The sequence below is a fragment of the Trifolium pratense genome, linkage group LG3 (assembly GCF_020283565.1).
Source record: "Trifolium pratense cultivar HEN17-A07 linkage group LG3, ARS_RC_1.1, whole genome shotgun sequence".
NCBI lineage: Eukaryota > Viridiplantae > Streptophyta > Magnoliopsida > Fabales > Fabaceae > Trifolium > Trifolium pratense.
This window is the reverse complement of record NC_060061.1, coordinates 36,560,648-36,586,048: the sequence shown is the minus strand read 5'-3', so window position 1 is coordinate 36,586,048 and position 25,401 is coordinate 36,560,648. Positions and strand designations below refer to the sequence as shown.

The 25,401-nt window shown below is 32.3% G+C and overlaps 1 long non-coding RNA gene and 1 pseudogene across 4 annotated transcripts; one reads left to right on the top strand and one right to left on the bottom strand.

Annotated features, from left to right (window-relative positions):
• Window positions 1-9,202: 9,202 nt before the first annotated feature.
• On the bottom strand, window positions 9,203-11,249 carry LOC123918016 (annotated as a pseudogene).
• Window positions 11,250-20,202: 8,953 nt separating this feature from the next.
• Window positions 20,203-23,551, top strand: LOC123918015. Of its 4 annotated transcripts, none has more exons than XR_006812669.1 (5): window positions 20,203-20,438; window positions 20,545-20,629; window positions 22,235-22,290; window positions 22,906-22,992; window positions 23,131-23,551. It is a non-coding gene; the product is annotated as an uncharacterized LOC123918015 (long non-coding RNA). The 4 variants fall into 4 exon arrangements; XR_006812665.1 differs by having other exon boundaries at window positions 20,545-20,653; XR_006812668.1 differs by lacking the exon at window positions 22,906-22,992 and having other exon boundaries at window positions 20,545-20,653; window positions 22,235-22,329; window positions 23,133-23,551.
• Window positions 23,552-25,401: the final 1,850 nt, after the last annotated feature.

Sequence of the window (25,401 nt, the reverse complement as noted above, 5' to 3'; positions counted from 1 at the left end):
TGTAGTGAACACATTTTAGTTAATGATCTAGCTAAGACGGTCACATTGTCAGCTAATTTCGAGATTTTGATTGATATACCAAATTGTAGTGAACACATTTTAGTTAATGAAATGCTATAAGCATCCTTTTGTAAAAAAAAAAATAGTTGGGTTGAGTTTGTGTACATATGTTCAAGCTTTTTTGTTATACAGCCCAATTCGACCAAACTAATTTATCATTATCCTATGTTTCTAGTTTGCTTCATCTAGAAAGTAGAAACTCGATTTCATTGAACCAAGAGGAAATTATACGTGTTTGTCATCACCATATATAACATTAAATATAATGAATAAATGGTCACACATGTATATGGGAGAAAAAGGAAATTCCGAAATATACACATTTAAAATTGTTGTTTTCGAGGTTTAAAAATCATTAAAAATAATTTTCAGTCACCGAAGAGATTACTGGATTGAGTCGCGGGTAAATACGCTTTCTTTAAGATGTTTCGCGGCACTGCCCAAAATTGTGCAAGGCAGACGATCAACCACGAAGTCTCCAGGATAAAACAGCCCAGTTCTCTACTGATACCGATAAATACTGCACTGTAAATATCGGGCAAGAATTACACCCTCAATTATGGTACTAAAACCATTGCGCAATGATTTTAAGTCCATTCTACTATGGTACCGAGACCATTCTTATATGGTAACTAAGACCATTCAAATCATAGGGAATATGGCGCTATGACCATTCTTAAATTTGAAGGAACTATGATACTAGATCATCCTTAGATAAATGATACTAATGTTAATATTAGTATCTCGCATCACATAATCATATGTACTTTAAAATTTAAACAGAGAGCTTAATATAAATCTTTACAATTTGAAAAACCAAGTAAAAAAATCAAGTAATGTGTCTAGTTTATTCATTCTAATTTTAATTGACACAATTCTATAACAAATCTGATTCAGTGTATTTTTTATTTAAATATGTTTTGTGTTAATCAAAACATCCCCACCACAACTATTTCTACTACTACAACAATTATAATATCAATAACATGTTTGTAATAGCAAAAACCTCATACCTGAAACATAATTTGGTATTTACTAAACAAATTAATAGCCAAAGGGACAAACCTTATTGTACTGCAGGAGCCATATGATTTTCTTAATTGATTTTTGCCACGTGCAGCCACTCATAATGAAACAGCCTTGGTGCAACATAAACCATGATTGTGGTTTTCTAATTCATATTTATCAGGACTTATCTTGAAGCACCTGATAGCTTTATGCTATTGCCTATACGTGACCCTTTGGAACAAGCTTTATGCTATTGCCTTTGTACCCACTTACATGACCCTTTGGAACAGTTAATTTTTTCTGGCGGCAGCTATCCCTCTTCTTATCAGCTAGGGTTATTTTCTTATAAGTAAAAAACTTTAGTTGATGAACTGATAAAAAAAAATAGATAGAGACCGGTTTTTATAATATCCTATTAACTCCTTTCCTAAATAATAGGAACTGTTTTGGGTAGTGGTGAAGTAGCAATAAATGTCACAAGAAAGGGGGGGTTTGAATTGTGACCCTTTTTAAAATTATTTTATGTGAGTTTAAAATAACTCAAGACAATATTTCTTTTAATTGGTTAGTTAATAATTAACAAAGAAATATAGTTAGCAACAATAAAATAAACAATATATAAATGAACAAAATAAATACTGAGTTAGTTGCTGAATAAGTAAATGTTTAAGGCCCAGAGCACTCTGGTATTACTCAGTTAGTTAGTTTAGTATGTTTTAAGGATTTTAGAGTCCAAGAGAAAAACACACAAAAGTTATCCTGGTTCACCCAACTTGGGCTAGTCCAGTCCTCACAGTCCTTGTGAGATTGTTCACTATAAATGCTCAGATCAGAACCTTCTGCTTCGCATCAAAAAACTTGATCACAACTGGATCAATACAAACTGCTTTTCTTCACTCGAAAAGACTTTTACACAAATGCTTTTCTTCACTCGAAAAGACTTTCACTCAAAATGCTTTTCTTCACTCGAAAAGACTTTCTCACAAACACTCAATCTAACATAAAAGAAAGACTTGAGAGGGTTACAATATTTGTGGAGAATATGGGTTAAATCAACTCAAGTGAGAGATTGATAATAGCAAGCTTTGTCTATTTGTTTTTCACAAATTTATGATTGATATCTTTGATGCTTTGCTTTGCTTTTGAAGAGTTTATTACTTGTTGATTTTTGCTTCAACTAAGTATATGATTTGATTCTTTTTGCAAACTCTTAATATTCTCTTCATGTAGCTCCATTGTATTTATAGGCAAATATAACCTTGGAGGAGCGTATGAGAGAGGGATTTGAATTTCAAATCCAACTTGACATGTCACAATGTTGTGCTGTCAATTTGCTGTGAATAGTTCGTTATCGTTGCTTCAGTAACATTACCGTTATGGCAATATGCACTACACTTTTAATCCAATGACAACCACTGCATTTACGTGGCCCATATATGTCCATAAGAAGGAATCTTTCCTAATTTAGGGTTGGACAACTTGTATGCAAGTGGGAAAAAATATCATGTAATTATTGTACTTTGTTTTGGTGACTCATTGTCCTTTGTTGTTTCCTTGTCCCCTCTATGTTCCCTTGAAGAGAATGAGGCATGCTACAACTTGGCTTATGGTGTTACTTCACCTTGTTGGCCAATTTTCGTCCAAGCCATCATTGTATGATGTGGCTTTCATTTGAATTTCAAATCTTCTTCAATCATTGATGGAAGCTTCCTTTGTTTGTCCAAAGGGGCTTTTATTCACTTTAGTCTAAAAAGGCTTTATGGCCCATGATTCAATTTATGCCATGTTTGGCATATTCCTTACATATGTGTTTCCTTAAAATACTACCACTTTTGATGAGGCAAAGGAATAATATCTTTGTGAAGCACTTCATCATTTAAGCCAAGACTTTAAGATGCTTCTGTTGTTTCTACTCATTGCTTATATGTTTTGCTTGTCCTTTGGTTGTTCATCCATAACGTTACCGTTGACAGATGATATCATTATCGTTGAAACATTTCTCACAAAACACATTAGTAGATAACAAGATAATCATAATTAAAATTAATTAATATGTTTGTTATCTTTAAAACATCAAATAAGGATTTTGTCCTCAACAATCTCCCCCTTTTTGATGATGACAAACATTTAACTTAATTTTGATTTTGAGTTTTTGATAAAAAGATTTTGATAATCTTTTGCATTTGATTTGTCAATAACTCCCCCTCAATTTAAGCATTCTATTTTCAATAGCAAATTGAGTTTAAACTTTGATTAATAATATGACAAATTTTAATAAGTCATTCTTTTACCAAAGTGAATGTTTATGGTTATGATGGTTTTGCTCAAAATTTGAATGAGTTTCATATCAGAGTTTTTAAGGATTTTTTCAAAAACATTTGTATGTTTTGATTAGAGCATTACTTATCCTTTTGGTTGAATATTTTTTACCTGCCTTTAATGCAGAAACATATCATGGATCAAAAACTTAGCATGTTTCAGAGAATCAAACAATATGAAATTTATCACATATTTCAACATGAATCCTGAAACTGTCTTTTGACAGAAAAAAAAGAGATCATGATAAAATTTTGAGATATCTCTCAACTGCATAATTTCTCAAAGCATAGCTTTGTTTTCTTGTGATCAAATTAATGACTCACACACCTGCTTATAACATAACATATAAACCATTCATTTCATAGCAGTAGCAAGAGTTTTTTCATATATGGATTCAAAATAAACTTGCAGATGCATGCTATCATAGCATAACATATTGGCGCACTAGTTCAAAATACAAATGCATCACAAAACAGTTTTTAACATCACAATGCAAAATAATTAAAACAGAACAATAATAGATAGAAATCAAAAGAGGTGCGCTCCTTTTGTTGTGCTAGCATCTGCAGCTTTCTTCTTTGTTCTTTTCTCCCCCTTTGTCACATCAAAAAGTGAACTAAGGCGCAGGCCTGGATGGTGATGAGCCATCTGATGATGATGATGTGGAAGGTTGGGGCATGACATGAACAGGAATGGGATATGGATTGACTGGAGGTTTTGGAAGATTGAACCTTTCACAGAAAACATTAGAAATCCAATCCCTCATGATGGAGTTCTCAAGAGTGATATAGGTTAGATGAGAATCAAGAAGTTGAGTAGCATGGAACAATTTTTTCACATCACTCCTAGTTTTGGAGGTGATTTTCTCAACTTTGGATCTTGGTAATTTTGGTGAAGGTCTAGGTGCAGCATTTGATGGTCCAGCATTGAAGTTTGAGATGTTTGGGAGATTCAAAGTGGGTGAAAGAATGGAGATGTTTTGAGTGAAAATAGGATTCTGAGGTGGTGAAAAGTTAAAGAACTGACTGTTAAAGCTTTCATTGAACATAGGTGAAAGATTGAAGCTTGGTGGAGAAGTAAACAATGGAGCACTACTAGTGGATGAGGAGGTGAGATGGTTTAACACAGAATCAGGGTCAGGTTGGTTCACAAATTGATTAACTGCTAAATTTGGAGCAATTTGTGGCTGTGGCTCGGGTTGAGGTGCAGCTGCAATTGGTGATTCATTTTGTGGATAGGCTAGAGGGATGTTCAAGTTAATCTCAGCTCTAGGACCTAGCATTTGTGATGAGGATGGAGAAATAAAAACCTCATTTTGAGGGATTTCTGTTTCAACAGAGTGTGGCGCAAATGGTGGATTTGAAACAAGTTCATCTTCAACAGAAGGTTCAGGAAAATGTTGAGATTGTGCAGTGTCATCATACTGCTCATTTCTTTTTCTCTTGGCTCTAGTGTAAACCTTTACAGGAGCTTGGGAGGTTGGTTCATTTTTGAAGTGTTTGAGATTTTTCAGTGAAATTTTTTTGCAAAAGGTTGCAGAGGTTTCTCCTTCAAAAGGAACTTTAAAATGTTCAAAAATTTTGGTTAAGGCCATGCCATAAGAAACACAGAATTTCTTGTTGTTTTTGCTAGCTATATCTATCATGAAATTGATTATGATGAAAGGTAGATTTAGCTTTTTCATTTCAAAAAGATGATGAATGACCATAATTTCATTATCATCCAGATTTTCATACTTGCCTTGTCTAGGCATAACATTCCCTTGACTTATGATGTGAAAGACTTTAGGCAAAAAGTTTAGGTCAGAGGTTTTTCGAGAGTCTTTTGGAGATTCTAAAGTGAAAATGGGAATTCTAACTTCTTCAAAAGTGGTTCTAGCTAAGCTATACCAGTTTTTACCATAAGACCTAAAACCATCATTTGGAATTTTGAAAATGTCAGCAATAATGTCAGGGTTTAATTCAAACTCTACTCCCTTAACATTGGTTCTAATGGTGCTATTTTCACGATCACACTTAGCCTTAAAGTAAAAGGCTTGGATTAACCTAGGGTAATAGGTTTCTCTAAGAGATAGAAAAGAAGACCAACCTTGGAAGTCAGTGTAGGCCTTAATCTCGAGAGGGTGTGACTTGAGTGCTTCAAAATTGAAGAATCTTCCTGGTGCAATAGGTTTTGTTCTCCATTTTTCTTGAAAGATTGATTCTTCAGCTTCTGATGAAAACAAAGGAGTTTCATCTTTAGACAAGGCGTTAACAGATTTTTCCTTTTGTGTTCTGTTCTTTGACTTGTTTGAAGTAGTTTCAAAGACTTTCTCTTTTCCTTTCTCAGATTGTGGTTGAATAGGAATGGAAGAGTCAGACTTGGTTTCTTTACTTGAGGAGTCAGAAGAAGGGTTTGAATACGATTTTGAAGATGGAGAGATGTCAGTATCTTCCTCAGCAGTTTCATCCTCTTCTGTGGAATCACAGTTAATGTAAACTTTCTCAGCATTGCTTTGAGTTTTTTGGTTTGCAAAGTTTTCTTTCAACCTTTGGGAACGGCGAGGAGGAGCAGAAAAAGAAGGTTTTTTCTTTGATTTTGGCTTGAGATGTGGTGGAGTTTGATTTTGATTTAGTGGTGTTTGAGCTGGATTTGGTGGTGGTTGATCATAGTAAGGAGGAAACAAGGTTCTTAAGGGTTTTAAGTTTAAGGGTAACGATGAAGATGGAGTTGGTGAAGGGTTGCGGAATCATGGTGGTGAACGGTTGAATGGTGGTGCTCGTCTGGCTGTTTGTTTGGTTCTCATGATTGTGATGGAGAGGAAGATGAAGGAAGAAGAAGGATTTGGAGAAGATGATGAACTCGGTTGAAGTGAGAAGAGGAAGAGTTGATGAATGAGGAGTAATGGTGGGAGTTGGTTTAAGTAACCGAGGGAGGGAGTGATTAGATGTGATATCTTGAAAAGATATCCCTTTTCAGATATAATGATCACACTTAGTAAAGTAGGTTAGATGAAAAGTTTTAAATAAGAAACGAAATCATTAATGGGTTGTCATTTTATTAAATGATAATTTTTTAATTTACCTTAGATATTTCTGGATTACTAGCTTTTAATGGGATTTTGGATTATTTTTAATTTAACTTTTAACTCATTAAAACGATCTTCTACTAAGGGTTTAGTGAAGATATCAGCTAGTTGATTATCTGTGTCAACAAAAATTCGTTCAATTTCCTTTTTATTAACATGATCCCTAATAAAATGATGTTTTATCTCAATATGCTTGGATCTTGAATGTTGAATGGGATTTTTTGACAAATTAATTGCACTAGTATTATCACAATAAATAGGTACATTTTCGTACCTTATTGAGAAATCCTCAAGCTGATTTTTAATCCAGAGAACTTGAGAGCAACAGCTTGCAGCTGACACATATTCAGCTTCAGTGGTAGATAATGCTATCGTGTTTTGTTTTCTGCATGACCAGCTTATGAGTGCTTTTCCAAGAAATTGGCATGCACCACTTGTACTTTTTCTTTCAATTCTGTCTCCAGCGTAGTCAGCGTCACAATAAGCTATTAAATCAAAAATAGAATCTTTGCTATACCAAAGACCAAGATTAGTAGTACCGACAAGATATCTGAAAATTCTTTTAACAGCAGTTAGGTGTGATTCTCTAGGAGAAGTTTGAAAACGTGCACATAATCCTACTGCAAAAACTATGTCTGGTCTACTTGCAGTTAAGTACAATAGAGATCCAATCATACCTCTATATTCCTTTTCAGGAACAATTTTTCCTTCCTCATCTTTATCCAAAATTGTAGATGGATGCATGGGAGTTGCCATAATTTTGGCTTCATTCATTTTATATTTTTTGAGAAGATCTTTAATATATTTTTCTTGACAAATAAAGATTCCATTTATTTCTTGTTTAATTTGTAAACCAAGAAAATATCTCAGTTCTCCCATCATGCTCATCTCAAATTCATTTTGCATGAGATGGGAAAAATCTTCACATAATTTTTCATTTGTTGACCCAAAAATAATATCATCAACATAGACTTGAACAATTAATAAATCCAATTTATCAATTTTTGTAAAAAGAGTTGTGTCAATTTTTCCTCTAGAAAAATTGTTCTTGATTAAGAATGCACTTAATCTGTCATACCAAGCTCTTGGAGCTTGTTTTAGACCATACAAAGCTTTTGAAAGTTTGAACACATGATCTTTTTTCTTTTCATTTTGAAAACCAGGAACATACACCTCTTCATTTAGAAAACCATTTAAAAAAGCACTTTTAACATCCATTTGAAATAATTTAATATTTTTATGTGATGCATATGCTAAAAGAATTCTTATTGCTTCTAACCTGGCAACTGGAGCAAAAGTTTCATCGTAATCAATACCTTCTTGCTGGTTATACCCTTGAGCAACAAGTCTTGCCTTGTTTCTAATAACCTTACCTTCTTCATCTAGCTTGTTTCGAAAAACCCATCTTGTTCCTATGATTGAATGATCTGTAGGAGATGGAACAAGTAACCATACTTGATTTTTCTCAAACTGAAGAAGTTCTTCTCTCATTACTTCTACCCATGATTTATCAATAATGGCTTCACCAATGGATTTTGGCTCTATCTGGGAGATCATTGCCATGTTGTTATCATTGTCTTTGAATGATAGTCTTGTTCTTATTCCATCAGTGGAACTTCCAATGATTTGATCTTGAGGATGATTCCCAACAATTCTCAATGTTTTTGGAGGAAGAAGAGGATCATCTTCTTTCTTTTGATTTGGAACATCCTGAGAAGTTAGTCTTTCTTGCTCATCATCAATTGATGGCATTATAAGATCATCAAATTCATCAAAGATAATATTCATGCTTATTTCCATGGTTTGAGTTTTCAAGTTATAAATTCTATATCCTTTAGAATTAGTAGCATAACCTAAGAAAATAGCTTTATCTGATTTTGAATCAAATTTACCAAGATTATCTTTTGTGTTTAAGATATAACAAAAACATCCAAAAATATGAAAATATGATATGTTTGGTTTTCTATTTTTCCAAAGTTCATATGGAGTTTTGTCTAGAATTTTTCTTATTGAAACTCTATTTAAAATATAGCAAGAAGTACTTATGGCTTCAGCCCAAAAATATTTTTCAACATTTGATTCATTTAACATTGTTCTTGCCATTTCTTGTAAAGTTCTATTTTTCCTTTCAACAACTCCATTTTGCTGAGGAGTTCTTGCACAAGAAAAATTATGAGAAATACCATTTTCATCAAAGAATGATTTGAAAGATGAATTTTCAAATTCTCCTCCATGATCACTTCTGACAGAGATGATATTTGAGCTTTGTTCATTTTGAACAAGTTTACAAAAGTTTTTGAAAGCATCACAAGATTCATCTTTATTTTTCAAAAACAAAACCCATGTGTATCTGGAGAAATCATCAACTATAACAAAACCATATTGTTTTCCACCAAGACTAGTGGTGTTGACAGGACCAAATAAATCAATGTGAAGTAGTTCTAGAGGTTTTTTAGTTGAAATAAAATCTTTTGGATAAAAACTACTTTTGACTTGTTTTCCTCTTACACAAGCTTCACAGATTTTATCTTTGTCAAACTTGATTTTTGGAAGACCTCTTACTAGATCAAGTTGAGATAATTTTGAAATTGTTTTCATGCTTATATGACCAGCTCTTTTGTGCCAAATCCATTTATCTTTTTCGATAGACATAAAACATGATTCAGCTGGAATGTCATCTAAGTATAAAACATACAAATTTTTCTTTCTTGATCCGGAAAAGAAAACTTTTCCTGATGAAGTTTGTTTGACTTCACAAATATTTGGTTTAAAAATAACTTCAAAACCACTATCACATAATTGACTGATACTAAGTAAATTATGTTTTAGACCTTCTACATATTGAACATCTTCAATTTTTGCAGAATCATTATTACCTATAATACATTTTCCTTTTATTTGTGCAGTATTATTATTACCAAACGTAACTGACCCTCCTTCCTTTTTGATGAAGGAGAGAAAACACCTTCTATCTCCTGTCATGTGTTTTGAACAACCACTGTCCAAAAACCAAGGCTTTTTCTTTGCACCTTGATAGTATCCCTGCATTTTGAAATTTTTGTTTAGGTGCCCATAATGACTTGGGTCCTTGAGGGTTAGTTTTCACAATTTGTTTATTCTTAAAATAACATTCTTTTTCAAGATGCCCAAAATTTTTGCAAAAAGAACAATGTTTATTTTTTCTCTCTAAGTGACGATAACGTTTTGGTTCATAGTAAAAACTTTCATAACTTTCTTTTTGATAGCAAATTGATTCATGATGACCATTTTTGTTACAAAATGAACATCTCAACTTAAGTTCTCTATTTGCTGGTAAAAGAACATTTTCAAAAATTTTGTTTTTAACTTCATTAAAACCTAAGCCATTTTTGTTAAGAGCTTGAGATTGTGATCCCATAATGTTTTGAAAAGTTTCAGTTGATTTTATGAATCCAGTGAGATCATTTCTTAGTTCCATTATTTCATTTTTCAACACAACATTTTCATCTATTTTCTTAGATAAAACATTAGAGCAAACATGTTTTTCTTTTGACTCAATTAAGTCTTTGTTAATTTTTTCAAAATTAAGAATAACAGTTTGAAGTTTTTTCTTTTCTTCTTTTAGTTCAGAAACTTCTTTTTGTAAAGAAAAACATTGTTTGGATAAGAATTCAGAATCATGTAATAGACTATCAAAATTAGTTTCTAATTCTTCATAAGGATGAGTTTTATCAAAGAGAAATACCTCATCATTTTCTGAATCTGCCATTAGACAGATGTTGGCTTCTTCTTCTTCTTTATTTGTTTCAAATTCATCATCATCATCCCAGGTAGCTAACATGGATTTTTTCTTGAAGGGAAAATTTCTGGGTGATTTGTTTAAGGGACATTCTGATTTGTAATGTCCAAGTTTGTTGCAACCAAAGCAGGTCACTTGACTTTTGTCAAAGTCATTTTTCTGCATATCTTTTCCTGAAGAAAAGTTTCTTCTAATTTGATCTCTTCTTCTTAACATACGTTGGATTTTGCCAGAAATGAGAGCTAGTTCTCATTCTGCCTCTTCTTGGGTAGATTCTAATTCCTTAGAGTCATCTTCTAAAAAACTTATATCTTTTTGAGAAGCTTTTAAAGCAATGGTTTTTTCCTTTTTTAAAGGTTTATCTCCTTGAAGAATAACTTCATGAGCTTTTAAAGTACCAATAAGATCTTCTATGGGAAGTGTTTTCAAATCTTTAGTTTGAGTAATGGCAGTAACCATTGGTCTCCAAGTGACTGGAAGACATCTCAAAAGTTTTCTAATTCTATCATTAGTTGAAAAAGTTTTTCCAAGAGATCTTAATTCATTTATGATAGTAGTAAATCTTGAAAACATTTCATCAATAGTTTCGTTTTCAATCATTTCAAAAGTTTCAAATTTATTAGTTCCTATGTCTATTCTTGTTTCTTTTACATGACTAGTTCCTTCATGGTGAACTTGTAAAGTGTCCCAAACCTTTTTAGCAGTATCACATTCATCTACTCTTTCACTTTCTTCCATGCTTAGAGCACAAGATAGAAATAAATGAGGTTTAGAGTTTAGGAGTACCTTTTGTTGTTCTGCAGTTGTCCATGCATCTTCAGGTTTGTCTGAAATGACTCCCTCAGCAGAAGTTACAGTAGGAACATAATCTCCTTCTGTGACTATGCGCCACATTCCTACTTCTTGAGATTTTAAAAACAATTGCATTTTGTTTTTCCAAAAATAGTAATTCTTTCCAGTGAACAAAGGTGGTCTTGAAGCAGACCCTCCTTCTGGAATGTATCTTTCTTTTGACATTTTTCTTCCTGAGTCTTTTTCCTCTAACACTTGTTAAGTGTATAAACCTGTAGAGACAGGCTCTGATGCCAATTGAAGTAGCAATAAATGTCACAAGAAAGGGGGGTTTGAATTGTGACCCTTTTTAAAATTATTTTATGTGAGTTTAAAATAACTCAAGACAATATTTCTTTTAATTGGTTAGTTAACAATTAACAAAGAAATATAGTTAGCAACAATAAAATAAACAATATATAAATGAACAAAATAAATACTGAGTTAGTTGCTGAATAAGTAAATGTTTAAGGCCCAGAGCACTCTGGTATTACTCAGTTAGTTAGTTTAGTATGTTTTAAGGATTTTAGAGTCCAAGAGAAAAACACACAAAAGTTATCCTGGTTCACCCAACTTGGGCTAGTCCAGTCCTCACAGTCCTTGTGAGATTGTCCACTATAAATGCTCAGATCAGAACCTTCTGCTTCGCATCAAAAAACTTGATCACAACTGGATCAATACAAACTGATTTTCTTCACTCGAAAAGACTTTTACACAAATGCTTTTCTTCACTCGAAAAGACTTTCACTCAAAATGCTTTTCTTCACTCGAAAAGACTTTCTCACAAACACTCAATCTAACATAAAAGAAAGACTTGAGAGGGTTACAATATTTGTGGGGAATATGGGTTAAATCAACTCAAGTGAGAGATTGATAATAGCAAGCTTTGTCTATTTGTTTTTCACAAATTTATGATTGATATCTTTGATGCTTTGCTTTGCTTTTGAAGAGTTTATTACTTGTTGATTTTTGCTTCAACTAAGTATATGATTTGATTCTTTTTGCAAACTCTTAATCTTCTCTTCATGTAGCTCCATTGTATTTATAGGCAAATATAACCTTGGAGGAGCGTATGAGAGAGGGATTTGAATTTCAAATCAAACTTGACATGTCACAATGTTGTGCTGTCAATTTGCTGTGAATAGTGCGTTATCGTTGCTTCAGTAACATTACCGTTATGGCAATATGCACTACACTTTTAATCCAATGACAACCACTGCATTTACGTGGCCCATATATGTCCATAAGAAGGAATCTTTCCTAATTTAGGGTTGGACAACTTGTATGCAAGTGGGAAAAAATATCATGTAATTATTGTACTTTGTTTTGGTGACTCATTGTCCTTTGTTGTTTCCTTGTCCCCTCTATGTTCCCTTGAAGAGAATGAGGCATGCTACAACTTGGCTTATGGTGTTACTTCACCTTGTTGGCCAATTTTCGTCCAAGCCATCATTGTATGATGTGGCTTTCATTTGAATTTCAAATCTTCTTCAATCATTGATGGAAGCTTCCTTTGTTTGTCCAAAGGGGCTTTTATTCACTTTAGTCCAAAAAGGCTTTATGGCCCATGATTCAATTTATGCCATGTTTGGCATATTCCTTACATATGTGTTTCCTTAAAATACTACCACTTTTGATGAGGCAAAGGAATAATATCTTTGTGAAGCACTTCATCATTTAAGCCAAGACTTTAAGATGCTTCTGTTGTTTCTACTCATTGCTTATATGTTTTGTTTGTCCTTTGGTTGTTCATCCATAACGTTACCGTTGACAGATGATATCATTATCGTTGAAACATTTCTCACAAAACACATTAGTAGATAACAAGATAATCATAATTAAAATTAATTAATATGTTTGTTATCTTTAAAACATCAAATAAGGATTTTGTCCTCAACAAGTGGCTCCAGAGATCTATAAAATAGGAAAACCAAATACATGTGTTTTTTTTCAACACATGCTCTAAAATAGAAAATAAAATATTTATTTTAATTATACACATTAGAGTGTTCTACTACCCGATGTGGGACTTGATATTTTATTTTCAATTCACACAATATTGTGTTCTTTGTTCCAACAATCCCCCACTTGAATTTAAAAGAAAATTCTTAAATAGCGTAGAACGCTTCTATAAGATTGTGCATAAGCAAAGGTGACGCTTGTCTTGAACCTTCACATAGCAAGTAAGAGCCCGATTTAACAAGAGTGACGCTTGTCTTGAACTCTATCTCAGATTTTTCTCAAACCCGCACACAACCTCTCTTAAGGTGTATCTTAAAAGCCCGTGCTTTAATGGCCCTGCACGTGTATCCCAGTTTCATGAACGCTCTAGGAATTCGCCTCAAAACTCCATAGGAACCGGCCTCAGTTCCACATTCATATAGGTGAGTCTATCTGGAGTACTCCTGAAGCTTGGTACTCCACTCATACTAGAGTATAGATCTCATTAAGAGTTTCTATTATCTCATCCTTTCACATCCGCTTCAGGATTCATGCTTCTTCACTTGCATGATCATTTCCTACCACTCACAACTTGTTGTTTACCCATTGGAACCTAATTCTTGGGATCTCCAGTCTTTTAGGTTGGGTTACCATTATGAGCAATTCATAGGCATTAGTCTCATCTTCTTTGATGTATTATGGACTTCATTTTTAGCTATTCCTTTCGTCAAAGGATCTGCTAAACTTTCATCAGTGTGTATATGACCCATTCTTACAGCTCCTCTAGAGAGTAACTTTTCTCCCTGTGCTGTGTTTTCTTCTTATTTGACGTCTCTTACCGTTATAATAACGGTTCTCAATTTATGCAATAGCCGCGGTACTATCGCAATGGATCAACACATCTGGTATAGATTATTCCATAACGGAATCTCAGCTTGCAAGTATCTCAACTATCTTGCTTCTTCATTAGCAGTCGATAATGCTATCTCTTCAGATTCCATAATGGACAGAGCAAATATATATGGTCAGTTTCTTTGATTTCCAAGATACAGTTCTCTACTATATACTAAATATAGTTACTAGTTGTTTTGGAATCATACGACAATATATTCCAATCTACATCACTGTATCCTTCAAGTACAACAAGAAATCTCTGTTAATATGATCTGAGATTCATGGTCCTTTTAAGGTATCTCATGAACCTGTCAATAGCATATCAATGCTCATTATTAGGTTTACTAATAAACCTGCACAACAATACCACGCCATATGCAATGTCGGGTCTAATACAATCAGTGACATACCAAAGGCTGTCAATGATGCTCACATACTCAATTTGTATAACACCTTCACAATGTTCTTAAATAATTTTACATTTGGATCATAAGGTGTGCAAGTACGTTTGCCACCAAAGTAATTGTACTTCTTAAAGATCTTCTCAACAAAGTGAGATTGATTTAAAGAATTCCCATTTATAATAATCTTAATAACTAAGATTACATCTACCTTTTCGAACTCTTTCTTATCAAAGTTGTTAGACAACAATGATTTCACTCCATTCACAACACGAATGTTTTCTCTAAACATGTAAATCACTTACATAGAGACATATGATAAATCAAATGTTATTTACTAGTTTCTAGTAAGTACATTTGTCACTTTCATTCACTAGATATAATTTGATATCATCAAATTGTCAAACTCTTCATGACATTTCTTATGGCTTATTATAAGACCATATAAAGTACTATATGACTTATAGACTTTAATTTTATTTTATTTTATTTTTCCTCTTGTCACCCATGAGTTACAAAATATTTAGGTTGTTCCAAATAAATTTCTTCTTCCAGTCACCGTAAAAACAAAGGAAAAATAGTTTTGACATCCCTTTGGTGTACTATTCAGTTATAAATAGCATCAAAATATTTTAGTACCATTATGGATGTTATTATTGTGACAGAGAAAAACTTTTGAAGAAATCTATCTTTTTTCTTTATCTAAAACCATTGGCTACAAGGTGGGCCTTGTATTTATCAAAATTTCTATAATGTTTTAGATTATTTTTCAAAATTCATTTACAACTCATTGGTTTGTACTCAGGAGGCAATTCTTTAAAATGTCAAGTCTTATTAGACCATTGAGAATCTATCTTATCTTTTATGGCCTCTTGCCATATATCAACCTTCAAGGAAGACAACGCTTCTTGAAAGCTAGTTATAGATTTTCTTCTAATGTATAAACCATGTAACAAGGTTCACACTCTTTAGCAACTATTGCTATCTTACCTCTTTGAGGTTCCGTAACATCTTGTTCGATGTTCTCATAACTGCTTCTGATCACTGGAATGTGATCAGCTGCAATACCCCCACTAGTGCCCCCACTATTTCTCAATTTAAAGAGAAATTTGTTTTTTTATATAAATCAACTTCATTTGATTCTATCACCATTTTAGCATATAGGTCATAAACCCTATAAGCTTTACTATCAATTATATACTAACTAAGTACATATTCATAGGCTCTACTAGTGAGTTTAACTCTTTTGGTTTCTGGAATTTAAACTTAGGCCAGATAAACCAAATTCTAAAATAAGACAAATTAGGTTGTCTTTTCTTCAAAATTTCAAAATTAGAAATTTTGTTCTTGTATTTAGACACTCTATCCAGCACAAAACAACCAATTCATAAAAATGAGTTTCAATGCCGAAATTAAGTATGATTATGACAACTAGCTCATCAAAGAATTTATACTTTCTTTTCACTTTACCATTAAGAGACAATTGTTTCATGAATAATTTCGTACTCATTAAAAATGGGAAATTATATTTTGTGCTTCTATATGAAGATTGCACTAAAGAATGGAATCAATTCATGTCCATTTATATTAGGTATTGAATCCCATAGTACAAAGTAAGACAAAAAATTTATAGAAATTCCTGTAAGGAAAAACTGTCCACCACCCACTTGATCTACCAACAAGGTTGATCTTAGTAAATTCTATAACAATTAACTCTTTTGTTATAGTCTGTGTAGCAGTACTTGATTCGGTACTGCACTTATGTGCCATATGACATAGTATATCACAATTGTATAAGATACATTGTGATCCAGAGTCATTCCATAATGGTGGATTTACTTTTTAGTGTTGTTGTTCGAGACAACAAATACTTTCTTTTTCTGTTCTTGCTAACTTCTTCGTTAATGCGAAGACATGTTATCAGACATTTGAGAGAATATTGTTTAGCCATTTATCCTTATAGCTTGTTAAAATTTTTAAAGTAAAATTGGAATATCTTTCTTCAAAATAATAGCAACTCTGTTGTTATTATAACAACATAATTTTTGTTGCCAATATTTGAAGTGATTTTCTTCAAACCGAAATGGTTTGTTCTAGCCAACAAAATCATAATCTGAGCCAGTAATTTCTTCGGTAGACATGGCAGAAAAGAAACGTCTTAAAATTGTTGTTTCCGAGGTTCAAAAATCATTAAAAAATAATTTTCAGTCACCGAAGAGATTACTGGATTGAGTCGCGGGTAAATACGTTTTCTTTAAGACGTTTCGCGGCACTGCCCAAAATTGTGCAAGGCAGACGATCAACCACGAAGTCTCCAGGATAAAACAGCCCAGTTCTCTACTGATACCGATAAATACTGCACTGTAAATATCGGGCAAGAATTACACCCTCAATTATGGTACTAAAACCATTGCGCAATGATTTTAAGTCCATTCTACTATGGTACCGAGACCATTCTTATATGGTAACTAAGACCATTCAAATCATAGGGAATATGGCGCTATGACCATTCTTAAATTTGAAGGAACTATGATACTAGATCATCCTTAGATAAATGATACTAATGTTAATATTAGTATCTCGCATCACATAATCATATGTACTTTAAAATTTAAACAGAGAGCTTAATATAAATCTTTACAATTTGAAAAACCAAGTAAAAAAATCAAGTAATGTGTCTAGTTTATTCATTCTAATTTTAATTGACACAATTCTATAACAAATCTGATTCAGTGTATTTTTTATTTAAATATGTTTTGTGTTAATCAAAACATCCCCACCACAACTATTTCTACTACTACAACAATTATAATATCAATAACATGTTTGTAATAGCAAAAACCTCATACCTGAAACATAATTTGGTATTTACTAAACAAATTAATAGCCAAAGGGACAAACCTTATTGTACTGCAGGAGCCATATGATTTTCTTAATTGATTTTTGCCACGTGCAGCCACTCATAATGAAACAGCCTTGGTGCAACATAAACCATGATTGTGGTTTTCTAATTCATATTTATCAGGACTTATCTTGAAGCACCTGATAGCTTTATGCTATTGCCTATACGTGACCCTTTGGAACAAGCTTTATGCTATTGCCTTTGTACCCACTTACATGACCCTTTGGAACAGTTAATTTTTTCTGGCGGCAGCTATCCGGGATATTTTCTTATAAGTAAAAAACTTTAGTTAATGAACTGATAAAAAAAAAATAGATAGAGACCGGTTTTTATAATATCCTATTAACTCCTTTCCTAAATAATAGGAACAGTTTTGGGTAGTGGCTCCAGAGATCTATAAAATAGGAAAACCAAATACATGTGTTTTTTTTCAACACATGCTCTAAAATAGAAAATAAAATATTTATTTTAATTATACACATTAGAGTGTTCTACTACCCGATGTGGGACTTGATATTTTATTTTCAATTCACACAATATTGTGTTCTTTGTTCCAACAAAAATCTTCGATTTGGATCCTCAGCAGCGAAAGTCTCTGCTTCTGCCCCTGTTGCATCATTTATGGCCATTGGATTATTGTAGTGGCTCAGATTATAAGACAAAAACAACACAAATTTTTTTTCAGTGACACGGAATTATTTTTCTTGGTTTTTCCTTTTCACACTGCACAAACTATCATCGTTAAGAAACACGGAACCATCATTCCTGGTCATTCCTGCTGAATCATTCCTGTGCTATTTTTACCACTTTCTTCATCTAATCAATATGGTAGATAGTTTTACTTTTGTGAAACACTGCCGATAAATTTCCTACCAATCAATTACATATTTTCTCATATTTCTTATTGTTCAAGAACCTTCAATTTTATATGTGAAAGGGGTTTTCAAATTTACTGAAAACGATCCATGATTGTGAAAGTGTGACCCAATTATGTATAAAAAACTTGATTTATCTCAATGATATATAAAATAGAAAACACAGGAATTCTTTTTCTTTTTCTTTTTTCCTTTTCTAATCTTGTAATAAAAGTTGTGGTGGGATTACGGTAAAGAAAGCTTTAGCGGTGAGAATTAAAATTTGGGACCAAAGAGAATTAGAACAGAGCATAATTTAATTGTGATACCATCAATTATTGGGGAGAAAACAATTGTTGAGCATACAAGCAATGGGTGCCAAAGAGGATTTGGATTCGGAACAGAGCAAATTTGCTGCAAGAACACATTTAATTGTGTTAAAAAATAAAGAACACGTTGTTTTGGTGATTGGAACAGAGCACGATCATAGAGCGGAGTCATGTTGGGCTTTACTTACCTGCTTTACATATTAATATGTATTAATATGGAATAGAAAACCCGATCAATTGAATGGTCAGGATCCAACAGCAGGCACCGCAGCAGAGGTTGCCGCTGCTGAGGATCCAAATCGTAAAATCTTATCCTTGGGAAACTTTTTCGTAAAGATCAACCTTTTTTATCATTTCTTGATACATCATACATATGTATATATAAAATCAAATTCTTAAAATCTTTTTATTGGAATTATAAATCATTATTTTATAGGCTAGAAATATAAAATTTTGATTAATAGCATATGCACTATAATATATAGCTAGGGGCCTTAACATTTAACAAGTGAACCAACCATCTATTTACATATGGTGATGATACACTACTAGAAAAATCTTAAATACCGATGGAATTTAGAGACAGAATTTGTTTCTTCTCTAATAGAGACAAAATTAGAGACGGAAAAAAGCTGTTAGAGACCAAAATTAAAATATATGTATTAGTCACGGATTTTAGAGACAGAAATTTCTGTCTCAACAAAGTTTTGTCTCTAAATCCGTCTCTAATTTATTATTTTTATAATTATAATTGAAAACAATAGTTGGAGACAAAAATTAGAGACAGATTTTTTCCGTGTCTAATAGTTTTCGTCTCTATATCCGTCTCTAATTAGTCAACTTGATATTAAAATAGTCAAACATTTGTCAGAGACAGAATTTATTCGTCTCTGAATTAATCTGTCTATAGAATCTGTCTCTAAACGAAATAACATTGAAAATTCATCCCGCCATAAATTTCACGCCAGTTTTTTTATTGGCTGCTCAAAATTTTAAACAAAATGATTTTTTTATATTTATAATTAGACTTTTTTAATGTTATAAAACACATTTTCCTGAGTCACAATTCCCCTTTCTCTTCACGATGACTTAACGCTCACAAACTCATTAACTCAGTCCCTTTTCTTTATCAGCTGATCTAACTCTGTCGTTGAAACTCAATATGCTAACTAGTCACGATTTCATTTTTCATCACACGTTATCACCACCGCCAGTCACGATTCTCACCACCATCGATCACAATTCAGAGGTAATGCTCTTCTCTTAAGTTTCTTGATGTTTTCTTTCTCACCCTTCTCTTAGATTTCTACAATATTTTGGGAGACATTTTTAGTGGAGGGTTTACAAAACCCTTGCAAATTGAGGGGAATAAAAGAGAAACTCTCGAATTCTTTTATTAAATTTCAGGGGTTTGTTTTAGAGTGCATTTGTACTTTAAGCTTTAAAAATAATAATTTTGTTTTAATTTTTTTTTTAAAATTCTAAAGATAATTTCCGTTTGTTTACTATCATAATATTTTTTTTTTTAAATGTGAAGCACCTAAGTTCCTTATTTTTTTAAAAATATATTCTAAAAAAACTATTAATATTAAATTTTTTGTTTTAAAATTAAAAATAAGACTTTAAAAATCTATTACAAACACTATCAAAATAATAAAATAACTTTTTTTTAAAAAATAAATAATTATTTTCTTAAAAAAATCTAAAACAAATTCTCTCTAATCTCTGCAAATACGGAGTAAAAACTAAAAACAAATTCACCAAGCGCTCTCCAAATTTTGTTTTCCCCGCTTTTCACTTTACTTTTCCCCCTCTTTGCTTTCAATTTTTTCTTCTTTCTTTTGCAGTTACTTAAACCTTTTTCTCTCAGATCATTCTTTCCCAAAATTATTAAAAAAAAAAAAAACCTTCTTTCCCAATCTCTCTTCGAACCTGAAGTATACACCTCTCCTTTCAAGATCCGATCAATCCACTGCTTTTTCGAAGCTTGATTGGAACATTAACGGCAAATACAACCGAATACGCGATGGGACATGACAACGCTGATGGTTCAGGTTTTCTCTCTTTTCTCGTTAAACAATAGATCTAGGTTTTCTGAGTTTACAGTTTTTCTATCAGTATGCCCTTTCCTCTTAATCTCTTAAACCCTAAAACATCCAGGAATGCAAGAATTGATGCCGCGTAAGCTAAGAGGAGAATAGAAAGTTCGGTCGAACACATATTTGAAGATGTTTTGGGCGTTATGGTCAGATTTCGAACGACAACAATGGTTTTCTTCTTCCTCCACTCATCTTCCTTTATATTTCTACGATTTTCATTTGGTATTTCTCAAAATCTGTAGGTTTTGCTTTTGGATTTAATATTCTTAGATCACTAGCTATCTATCAAAAGTTTAGGGATTTTTTGGTTTTACATTATGATTCTTACTGTTCTTCATGTTGTTTGCTTACTCTGCTTGTTTAAAAATTATTCAGTGTCCGTGTACTATACTCTGCTGTACTAAATAATTGTTAATAAAATAGTTGGTTTCGGGTGTGTTGCTGAAATTGGGATAGCGGTTAGTGAAGTTTCAACCTTGTTTTGATTGAAAAAAAAAGCGTTTTGATATGAAAATCTAGGTGAATTAAATTTAGAATGTGGGAAGATGGTTTATTGATTATTGGATTGGTTTTGACATATGATAACCACATGCCTTGATGAGCAACATTGTTTTGATCAAGTTTCGATAATTCATTTTCCACCGATAATATTTGATAATATGTTATGATCTCTCATGATACCTTATGATTTCCCCTGTTTTACTTTGCTTGTCTCATGATACCTTATGATATCTCTCGGCAATCATACAAATAACTTCAGAAGTTGAAGGCTCTCTTATCTGAGGTGGTTGATTGTAGTGTCTATGTGACATGTTAGCTAGACCAGTACTAGATTGCAATGATTCTAATTTTGTTATTGATTTTATTATCATGTATCTACCTTGTTTGTCTAAATTAATGTTTGAGTGGTCAATGCATTGCAAATCATTAGTTGTGAAGGATGAGATAATCTGCTTGTTTGAAAGAGCTCTAGACAATTTAGGGAGCTTGAGACAACAATATGGACTTGCCAAATCTGGAAATGGCGTAGACGGAAGATCCACTGCATGTTATGATTTCCATTTCTCCTGCTTCTAGTAAAGGAACTCAATGCCACCTTATCACCAACAAAGTGACCTATATATTATTGACTATGAGTTTGAACCTGATCTAATGTTCTAGAGTTCTCTGTACTATAAATTAGATAAAGTCACCTCCACTGTTCATAACTGACAAACATAAATAAACACTATAATGATTGTCTCTGTTGTCTTTTTTAGTATTATTTGATACAACATACCTTTGTTAACTTTAACTGATGTCATATTGAAGTTGCATTAGGCTGTCTAGTTATTATATGTATTGGAATTAATAAGATTGAACTATGAGTGAAGGGATCTGATTAATTTAATTTTCATTTAGGATTGTTATCAATTTGAATGCTAATATATGCTAGTATATGACATGTATCCTTTAGCACTGATATATATCATGTTTTGATCTTATGCTTGATACCTTATGTTTTGTGGCATTGCCTTCACTCTCTTAATAGGAACTTTGATAAGTTGTGTTCCTTTCATGTTCTAGAGATTCTATTTTGCTCATGTTGGGTTTTTACTATTATGACTTCCATAAATAAACTATTATGCTTATTGTTTCTAAGTTTTGTTTTGAAGCTGCACTGCATGTGTAGATATCCCTTTTTATCTTTTCTTTAATTATTGGTTCTGTTTTTCTTTTTCCTATTGTAAATGATGTTCCTCTTTTGACAGATTATTTGAAGGATTTATGCAAAGTGAGTGTGTGGAAGAGTGAAGCAACAAAGCAGGTATGGCCAGTAACTCTGCTTCTGGTGAACCTTGTACATGTAAGACTAGTGGAATTTGTTTGTTTGTGTCTATGACTACTTTAACTTTGTGGAAAATGTGAGTGTCAAAATTGTGTGTTTTTGTTTGCTCATTTCTATGAAGTCTGAAATCAATTTTAGTTTTAGTTTTACCTTGTAAGTGTCGTTTATCTCTCTCATTCTCAAGATAATGGGTTTTTTTTTTTATTGGTGCTTCACATGCTTAAAATCTTTGGAATGATCCTTGTATCTGTTTGCAGTGAAGAAACTGAATGTTATATTTTTCAAGGACTAGAGTGATGCACAATTTCTTGAACTGATATCCAACATCTAATAAATTCAGCATGCCAATATTGCAAATGTAGAAAACTATATATTGAATATTGTCAGGTTCCAATATTTAATTATCTGTGCTTCTTTTTGGTCAATAATTGGTATCCCAAAACTGGTTTTATACCACAAGTGCCTAACATCTAATTGATCGATAGTAGACAATGATTTGATTCTAACCTCCACATCATGTCATTTGGTAAGTATCCTATCATTTGATTATATTATTTTAATAAACCTAAACACTTTTTCAAATTTATAATCTAGACTTCCCAAAGAGTTCCATGACCAAGTGAAGGATACAAGAAGGAAAATTTGTTCTAGACCAACTTAAAAGTTATGCCATTAAAACTTGTAAGCTTCTTTCAAATTCTATATTTTTAATTCACATAATGTTAGTTAGTTCCTACACTTATATAATTTGACAACAATGTAGTTAATTCATGCACATATTATGCTAATTGCTAATATTTGATTTTGAATTGGTTTCAGAGAGTTGCATAAACTTTGGTAGAGCTAGAGGAAGAGCTAAGAGTTGCTTCTCTACATGATGAGAGGAGATGGATCTGCATAAACTAAATTGTTTGAGAGAAACTCTCAAAGAGGTGAGGATAGCAGACAACATAGCCAACAATCTGATGATGATAGTATATACATGAAGTGGTTGGAGGCATTAACAAGGGAAACATATTTGGATTAGGATCTCAAGCAGCCACTATCAAAGAATCGTTAAAGTTCAGTGAAGTTTAGTTTTAGTTATTTTCTGTTATGCATTTTCGTTAAATCAATTATATGTATTTTTTTGTGTTGGACAACTTAAAGTTTGATATTATTATGTAGTGTCATAGTAGCGCATTTGATACTTTGTAAGAATGACATACATTTTTATGTTAATTTGCAAATTTGGTGTCGATTTATTTTTTAATATTTTCACATTCTAGAATTATATGAATTACATAGAGTAAATAAAAATTAATATTTAAAAAATTGTATAAGCATTTATAATTACTAAACAGACAAAAAATAATAATTATTAGACACGGAAAATGTGTTGTTTCTATGGAGACGGAATTCTATGTTTAGAGACGGAATTTTAGAGACATAATTATTTGAATATAGAGACGGATAATTTTGTCTCCAATAGAGACGGATTATTGTGTTTTGAATTCAATGTTTAGAGACAGATTTTTATTTGGTAGTGACGGATAAATTCCGTCTCCAATCAGAGACAGAATATAAAATCCGTCTCTGATAGTTTAGAGACGAGGAAATTAAAGACAGAATCAAATTCGTCTCTAATTCTGTCTCTAACATATTTAGTGACGGAATATTTGCATTTTAGAGACAGATTTTGCCCGTCGGTATTTAAGATTTTTCTAGTAGTGATATATACGTAACGCAATACATTTTGGAGTGTGGGTCTAATCATAAATCATGCTACTACTAATGCTAGTTGCATGCAGATATATATATATATATATATATATATATATATATAGTATTATTAATATTCTTTAATTTGTCCATGCTATATATCCTTATCTATTTCGTGTGATGATTTATGAATTATGAATATACATGAAGCCAACATGTCGCCACCATATAATATCCCATTATTCCTTTCTCATTCACGTCACATATCACTCATATGATCATATCCTCTAGTCAACTTTATTTGTCCACCATGTAGTCTTTGAAACAATTACGTATACCTTTTTTGCCATATTTAAAAACGTCATGAATTTTGGCTAATAGTCTAATTTGGCTATCCATTGTTGCCAATTCATTTGGATTTTTGTTCTTTTTCCGTTGGGACGTGTGGGTGAAGGAATATATAATACCAATAATATGAATAGTTAGTGAAGTGAACGAAGCTCTTTAAATATTTCTTGATTAATTAGCCTTGAGCAAACACTTTTTCTTGCTAAATTACACCAGAATTAACTCTTATATGATTGCATTTAGTTAGTGAAAGTTCTACACACGTATGCTCCTCTTGCCAGACTCTAGTGGTGTTCACAATCAAATGGATGTAAACAAAAACAGTAAATTGATCCAAACATTCTAATAAGTAACAACCACACACAAAACTGTTTGGTCACGAGAGGGCAACCAAAAGATAATCTATATTGAGCTTAAGAGTAACCATATAAATGAATTGGACATTACATTTTTATTCAAAACTTTAATGCATTAGGTCATAAGGAGGCAGCTAGAGAATCATCCACATTAGACTCAGAGCAACTACACAAGTGACGAAATGAGGATACCACCACATCTTAACACAAAACCTTAAGCATTAGGTTTATGACTTCATTCATTTATAAAATGATCAACCTTCACTTTTTTAAGTGATGTTGAGCTTAACCCACCTTATAGGAACTTTTGTAAAAAAAATATAGGTATTAAGAGAAAAGGAAAATGTTAAAGAAATAAATTTGTTTAAAATTGTGAGAAAATTATTAAATTGATCTTGTATTAAAATATTGAATGTTAGATTTTTTATATTTCAAAGCAAATTGATTGTATTAATAAGAAATATGAAAATGCTCCTTTTTTTTTCACCCTCTGGTTCCTAAGGGAAGAAGATCCTAGTAGTTCAGAGTTCGGGGCGAGTTCTATCATCAAGTGGTTCCAGTCTCCTCTCAAATGCAGTTGCGGGGATCGAACCGTGGTCCTCCATACCAAGTCCAACGCCAATCATTACTGAACCAACTAACATTTGATATATATATATATATATGAAAATGCTCTTTTACTATA